We start from the raw sequence: 7,482 nt of genomic DNA, 5'->3' as shown, positions 1-7,482 counted from the left end.
CAGTCTTGACTCCTGGTGACTACCTGAACTAATCTCTGCAGTTTTCTTGGCAAGGTTTTTCAGAAGTGATTTGCCCTTGCCTGCTTCCTAGGGCTGGGAGAGAGTGACTGGCCCAATATTAACGAATTAACTATTTACTCATAAACACCATACATTTGGGGGGGGGGGAATCATGATGTGATCTTCATATCTGTTATACAATCACCCACCAGTTGAGGTCCATCTGCATAAGGACTGTTATGATCAATAGTCTCCTGAGTTCATAGAGCGTGCCCTTATTTTAATCTGAATTTCTAAGGCGTACGTTCTTGGATTCCCTAAAGGCTTGCTGTTTAGCTAATGAATCTAGATTCACTTTCCCAGGAATCTCAGGTCTGATCCAGCAGAATGCAGCACACAGTGCTATCTCTTTTTTTGCCATGGTTCCAAAGTTCATTTCTCTTCACCTCCTGCTGCTTGAGTTTTGTAATTGCTTTATGCGTGATGAATAAAGAGACCAAAGCTGTCCTTTGCCTTGGGCAAAATAACACAGAAAGTTGGAGTTTTCTTTATGTACTTTGCCAGGTATTTGTTCACTGCTCTGATCTCTCAAACCTGGGAGAGCGATGGGGATTAGGCATAGCACATTCTGGTGTTGGTCATTGCATTGGTTCCCAGAAAATGGGAGATGGGACAATTGACAATTGAAACTTGCCCTGTGCATATGGCAGAAAGAGAGATCTCTTGCCTCTATTTTTTTAAAAGCTGCTAACATGATACGTGTGAAGCAACTAATGGTTATCTTTTCAAAAAGTTCTCATCAGTAGATGGTTTCCTTCCAATGGAGTAGATGGGTACTATCATACATATTTCCACATTTCCTTCTAGGCATTACATACATGGGTTGAAATGTGGGAGAAAAGAAGACAAGAAAGAAGTCTCTTTAATAGTGATATGTCTTCAATGCAGGTAAGTCACTGAGTTCATTTTGGGTGGTCTTGAAAAAACTAAGCAGGGTTAGAACTCATGATCATTTGGATAGAGACCACCAGAAAATCTGAGGTCTGAATGCCACATTGGGAACTTGAAAAAGAAGACAGCATTGGTAAAGTGTTGTCATGAAAACTACATGGCTAAGTTCATGTACTCTTCAGGAGTTGAACTTGACTTGAAAGACCTTTTTATTCTTGTTGATGAAAGTTCTCAATAAAGGATGGGATGGTGTGGGAATGACTTTTTGATAGATAAGCACACCTCAGCAACAGTACAGGCTCTATAATCACTCCTGCCCTATTCTCCCCTACACTCCTTTTTTGTTGGTCTGTTTTTTTGTTCTCACTTTTTAATCATCAAAAAAGCAGCTCGGGCTAGGAGGACACCAGGTGAGGTGCCCCTGAAAGATGGGGGGAGGTATCAGTGGAAACTAAAGTAGGAGGTGGGTCATGATGTGAAGACTTCTGAGAGAGGAGATATGAGACAGGGAACTTCTTTCTTTATTTACCTTAGTCTTGCATCAGTTTCTGAAGCTGTGGATGATGGGCACATTTTATTGTCTGTAGTCTTCAAGCACATTATGGAAAGTTCATATCACATTTCATACTGTATATTATAGTCTGATGATGAACTCCCTTTCCACTCTTTCGTAATGCAGAACATGGAAAGAGCTTTTCATTCATTTTTCATTTTCAAAAAGAAATCAGTTACCGTGTTGGGGCAATAGGTGGCTGTTTCCTCAACCCTCTCGGTATTTTGTATCTCTTGTGCCCTTTGCTGCGTGATTCATATATGCCTTCATGTTATAATGGGCCTCAGCCCTGCTGCTATGGTAGAGACACACAGGGGTGGAGAAATATTGCCCCTTTGTTCTCATCAGGTCAGCGAGACACTTCAGTTTTGATTGAGTCCAGATGTACATTCTTTTTCTCAGACTATTGTAGCAAGTCAAGAGAGTATTTTTAAAGAGGCACCTATAATAACTGGAATCATGCAAAGTAGACAGTGTATTTGACAAGGGAGTTTCCTGTTAGGCAGGATCACTTACTTCTAGCTCAGCCAGAGAAATCAAGAGATTTAAGGGGTCTTTGCTTCACACACAAGAATGCACAAGAATTTCCCTGGGGCCTTGAAGATTCAAGCTTTCAATATATCAGTATCAAACTTTTGTCAGAGCTCTGAAATAGACTATGGCAGCATGCTACTGCCTCCCCTTCCTCATAACTGTGTGTATAATGTAAATAGTCTACATGTTTGGAAAGAAAAGAAATATCTCACCATCTCTCTCCTACTCCAGTTAACATATTCTGAATGTGTGGAGCGCTGCCTCTTGGGGTCCAAGAATGCTTTCCTGGTATTACATACTTTCCTGGAAGGAAATTAGATGTCCCTGTGATAAAAAATGATTTGAGATCTAAGAATACTGTAGTGGATTTAAGAATAAAAATGTGACAATTCTATAGTAATAGTTTTGACCTGTTTTTTTAAATAGTCCCAGAAAAATTAATCAGACCAGAGTCTTGAACAGTGCTTTGAGTTCTGCCCTCACTTGTGGCATTACCCTGGATATGTTCTCAGTAATATTCAGAGTTACTTTTTTTCCTGTTTTGCTGTTCCATTAAGAGGATTGGTGTCATCTTACTCTTGGAAATATAGTACTTACCTGGCAGGGTTGATACCTTGATCACAAAGTATACCACTAAGTCAACTAGTCCTAGTTTTCTGAGATTTAAAATTTAACCCGAGATTTAAGTAGCACCTGTCGACACACCTGTATAAATGTTGTACTCAGATTGATTCATCTCATTATCTGATTGTAGAAGCTGCTGAAATTTTGCAGGAGCAGATTTATTTATTTATTTAAACTTAGTGGCTGTCCAACTCCAGTGGACTCTGGGCGGTGTACAGAACTAAAAAAACATAAGAACAGTTAGAAACAGGCAACCCAGACTAAAATACTCTGCTAACAAAACCCACGAAACAAAACAGGGGGCATTAAACAATGACAAACATCAACCCCAGGCCTGGGACCACAGCCAGGTTTTCAAGGCTTTCTGGAACCCCAGGAGAGAGGCACCATCCTTATCTTTGGGGAGATGCTGTTCCAGAGGGTGGAGACCCTGACAGAGAAGGCCCGCTTCCTAGGTCCCACAAGGTGACGGTCTTTAATGAGGGACCTGGAACTCACCCACTCTGCTGGGACGCACTGGGTAGGCAGAAACTTTTGGAAATAAGCAGTCTGTCAGGTATCCAGGCCCTATGCCATACACATACAGATGTGGTGCAAGGTGAAATAACTGGAAACCCTTGGGAAGTTCTTACTTCCTTTTTTTGCCCCAACATCTCAGAGATACATAAATCAAATTTAAATAGGAGCTAGTAACTTAAATGTTTACATTAATATTAAATCTTATGTAAAATATACTACAAATTGGTGAGTATCATCACCTATTCTATTATAGAACCATAGAACTATGAGTCTAAAAATCAGAATTAAGTACCTTGCTTGGTATGGTGATTGAGCCTTAAATCTTTTGGTTTTCCAATTATTTCCCACATTGTTCATTAAAAGTAAGGCTATCTGGGCTGCAACGATCTGGATTATCATTAGATAGCAGCAAAATACAGAAAATTCTTTGCTCCCGTCTAGTGGTTATCTGGATTTTTGTAGCCCCGATATGGTAGTCCCTATTAAAAGAGTACAGTGTTTGATGAAGACATTGTTTAGGTGACAACAAATTCCATAAGATAATCTGAGTGTTAATACACAGCAAATATCAGAGGCTAATCTTGTTTTAAACATTAATTTAGAATATGAAAAAAAAAACCCAGGAACTATTATCCACTGAAATACCACAATGTTCCACTTATAGCTAAAATGCTTACCTAGGAAATAACTAAATGTTATTCTTATGAGACAACTAGTGGTTTACAGATTAATTTAAATTGCAGCCATTCAAATGCCTAGGTCTGCTTTCTGACAAACTAGCCATGTCAGCCTTGCCCCATTCAAGATATTCAATTTATTTCCCAACAATAATTGGCTGAAAGTGTCTGTACAGACTGAAATTATTATTTATTTTTATACTTTTACTTGTTATTATTTCATTATTATTTGTTACTTATTTTATTTTTATACTTTTACCCCTTTTTCTACCAAAGAAGCACAAAGCAACATATAAAATTATCAATAAAAATTATTAAATGAAGCTATACAAACACTGAACGTAACATGTCAATAAAAAGAATAAGAATACAACAATTAAAATAAAGTGTAGGAAAAAGCAGAATTGCAGGGAGGTGATCTCTGGTATGCTTTAACAGAGAACTTATCAGGCATGACCATTTGGAGAAAAAAGGTTGTCCTTGCAGAAATCGTTGCCCAACTGCAAGAGAAGAGAGAAATGGAACTATATTAACATCCTGTAGAAGTTGGTGGGTTTATCCCAGAGTGTGGCCCCCTAGGCAACATTTTTATTCTAATCTAATACATTCTGGGGAGAGATGTATTTCTTGTAGAAGGCATTAGATGTAGTCTGTGATACAAGTACTGACTGGAATCTGGATATGCGATACTTTTTGCACATAAGATGATCTGGACTACCAGGATTGCTTAATAGAAATACTTGAAATGAGTGTCATAAGAGAACATAGATTTTGAATATAGCACACACAGCAGCTTAGCCATAACATATGGTTATAATAATAGGCTTGGAACTGAACAACCTGGTTGTTGTACAGCCTGAGATCCTTACCAGCAACATCAGTGTAATGGCGCACCATTTTACAATCATCGAGGGCAATTACACAATAAAGCAGAAAGTCTCACTTTATTCAGGCAAGTGAGCACAGGACTGCTACTTGAGTGAAAAGCTATTTCATTCTCTGTAAGAATCCTATAAAAAGATTCAGGCATTCTAGCTTCGGGGAAACTACAATCCCGATCACTTGGGGGGGGAACAGGAATTCAATTTCCCACCTCTCCAAGCAACAGTGTGGAGGGTTTTGAGAACTGGCATTGTGTATGAATAGGCTGTGCATGCATGCATGCACGCACATGCAGCCCATCAGGCAGCGACACATCTGGCCTCAGGGCTGAAGCAGTTGCCAGCCCTTACTCTCACAGATGCTAAGACAATGTGTTTACATCAATGTGCTAAGACAATGTGTTTACACATCAAGCCACACTACACAAAAAGTTTAGAATTATGAGTCACTAGTATCCAATGTGGTTTTACTAGATTGGTATTTGTTTTCCCCCTCCAAAGGACAACCCGCCATCTCCATCTCAGACTGCAAGCATTTTGGGATGGAACTCTATCCAATCATTGTTTTCAAAGCCCTTCACCGCTTGCGGAGACATGTAGCAACAAAGTGAATGGTCCCAGAAGATACAGTGTCCTCCTTGTGTATAAAGGGATTCCTCTTGGGTTTTTTTTTTTTTTTGCCTTGGGAGATGACATACTCTGGATAAAATGTCTCCAGGTCATGCTACTATGGCTGGGAACTAATATGCACACTGTAACTAGAAGTCACTGGAAAACCTGCTCAATCCTCAACACTTGTCGTTTATTATTATTGAGTTTTTACATGTAATACAACTGATGTACAATTTGTTCTATACCTCCTGTTCTATAATATATTTGCAACACCCATTAAGGTAGATTTGGCTCTATGTTGCACAGTGATGGGGCTACTGGATCTGGGTGCAAAGATCTGGAAGACAGCTTGATGGCAGCAAGGAAGACATACACAGCTCTAATGCTCTGCTATCATCATGCATGTAAGTATCTTTTCTGAAAGTTATATGTTGCTGAATCTCCTGGAAGGGTCCAAGTGGCTAACAAATTAAATTAAAAATACAATTTAAAAATTACGTAAAAACTTAAACATTATAACACAAACCAGACAATAACAACACTTTTCTCTTCATCATTCCACCGAGAAGTACCTTTCTTATAACAGGAGGGTCCTATTGCAGGGTGAGGACCCACCATACTTCCAGTTCCCACTTTCTGAAAAGCCAGGTCTTACTGGCTTTCCTAAATGCCAGCAGGGTTAGTGTTGATCTGACCTCAGGTAGAGTGGTGTTTGAAAGGACAGGGGCAACAAAAGAAAGGCATGCTGTTGTGATCTCAAACCGTAACAGTCCTTCAAAATGGAATTTGAAAAGCATCCTCTGTTTTGGATAGGCAGAAACTTCTGGGAGAAAGAAGTCCCACAGATATCTATGTCCCAAGCTATATAGCATTAAGACTTATGGGGGAGGACATGGCAGATTGAAGACCTGTCTGCACTTCGCAGACATGACATTGAACGTTAACTGACAGCCAGGGGGATTTGACCTCTGAGTAAGCAGAGTTTCCTTGGATCAAGAGGAAGCCTGGAGATTGCGCATCTGCTTCTATAAAAGGGTGGCTCCTCAGAATTTTGGGGAAATCTGAAGGGATCTCAATAATATTGTTCAAGTTGAGCCCTCTAGGAAGTGTGGGAAACATCAAGCTCAGTGGTTCAAAAGGAGACTTCTAATAGCTGAAAGCCTCTCGTTGCTCTTTTCTAAACTACTAAAATTAATGTATTATGGATCAGCTTTGGTTCTGTCTTCAAGGACAGCCCCATGTAGAGTGAGTCCAATCAAGGGTTCCAATCAAAATGTGACCAGGCCATGAGTGACTATGAGCATTGGCTCCTGATCCAGGTGTGGATATAACTGGTGTACAAGATGGAGATGTACAAAGGCCCTCCTAACTGCAACAGCCACCTGCTGCTTGAACAAGAGCTAGGAATCTAGGAGGCCTCCAAGTTATGAACCCGTTCCCACCAGGGGAATGTGACCCCATCCAGAACCAAAGATGAAATAACACTGATATCCATTGGTTTCCAAACCCATATCCACTCCATCTTACTGGGATTGAACCTGAGTTTGTTCTTCCCCATCCAGATTTCACCACTTCCAGGCACAATGATAAAATCTTGCCCACATTTGCTGTTTGGCCCATTTTCAAGATATACAGTTGGGTATCATTAGCTTATTTATTTATTTATACTATTTATATAGCAGCCTGACTGAACAATGTAACTCTGGGCAGCCTACAGTAAACCAATAAACAAAAATATAAAAAATGAAATAAACAATACCAGGTAAAAATAAAAACAAAATTTAATTGGTGATCAGGAACTCATTGAATTCCTCCAGATGGAAACTCTAATCATTCTGACCCAAATGCCCAAAGAAACAGCCAGGTTTTCATTGCATTTCTAAAGGCCTGCGTGGTTGGATATGTTGGGAGGGAGATCCTCTGGAATGTCCTCCAGCATCCACAGAAGAGGCTTTGCTGGGAGCCTGGTGTTCACATGCTAATAAAATTATGTTGTATCTTCAAAGTGATTTGGTTGCTTCAGGCTGGGATATGGCACCAAGACCACATTGGTGCCACAACAGGTTTTGGCCACAACAGGGGTTTAGGCTTAACCTCTCTCCTCTAATTATCACTGACTGAAACCATCCCT

At 40.0% G+C, this 7,482-nt stretch overlaps 1 long non-coding RNA gene across 2 annotated transcripts in view; it reads left to right on the top strand.

The window, feature by feature from the left end:
* Positions 1–837: 837 nt before the first annotated feature.
* The window catches only part of LOC112542598 (uncharacterized), a 51,757-nt gene continuing 45,112 nt past the window's right edge, over positions 838–7,482 (top strand). For both annotated transcript variants that reach the window (XR_015795045.1, XR_003086291.1), the window contains exons 1-2: positions 838–948; positions 5,658–5,755. This is a non-coding gene — a long non-coding RNA (uncharacterized LOC112542598). The remainder of the gene's footprint in view (positions 949–5,657; positions 5,756–7,482) is intronic.

This window comes from Python bivittatus, unplaced genomic scaffold (assembly GCF_059951505.1).
Source record: "Python bivittatus isolate LINGU-HERP-01145 unplaced genomic scaffold, Pbiv_v1 ctg000080_np1212, whole genome shotgun sequence".
Classification (NCBI taxonomy): Eukaryota; Metazoa; Chordata; class Lepidosauria; order Squamata; family Pythonidae; genus Python; species Python bivittatus.
The sequence above is the reverse complement of the archived record's forward strand: the minus strand, read 5'-3'. Positions and strand labels throughout refer to the sequence as shown.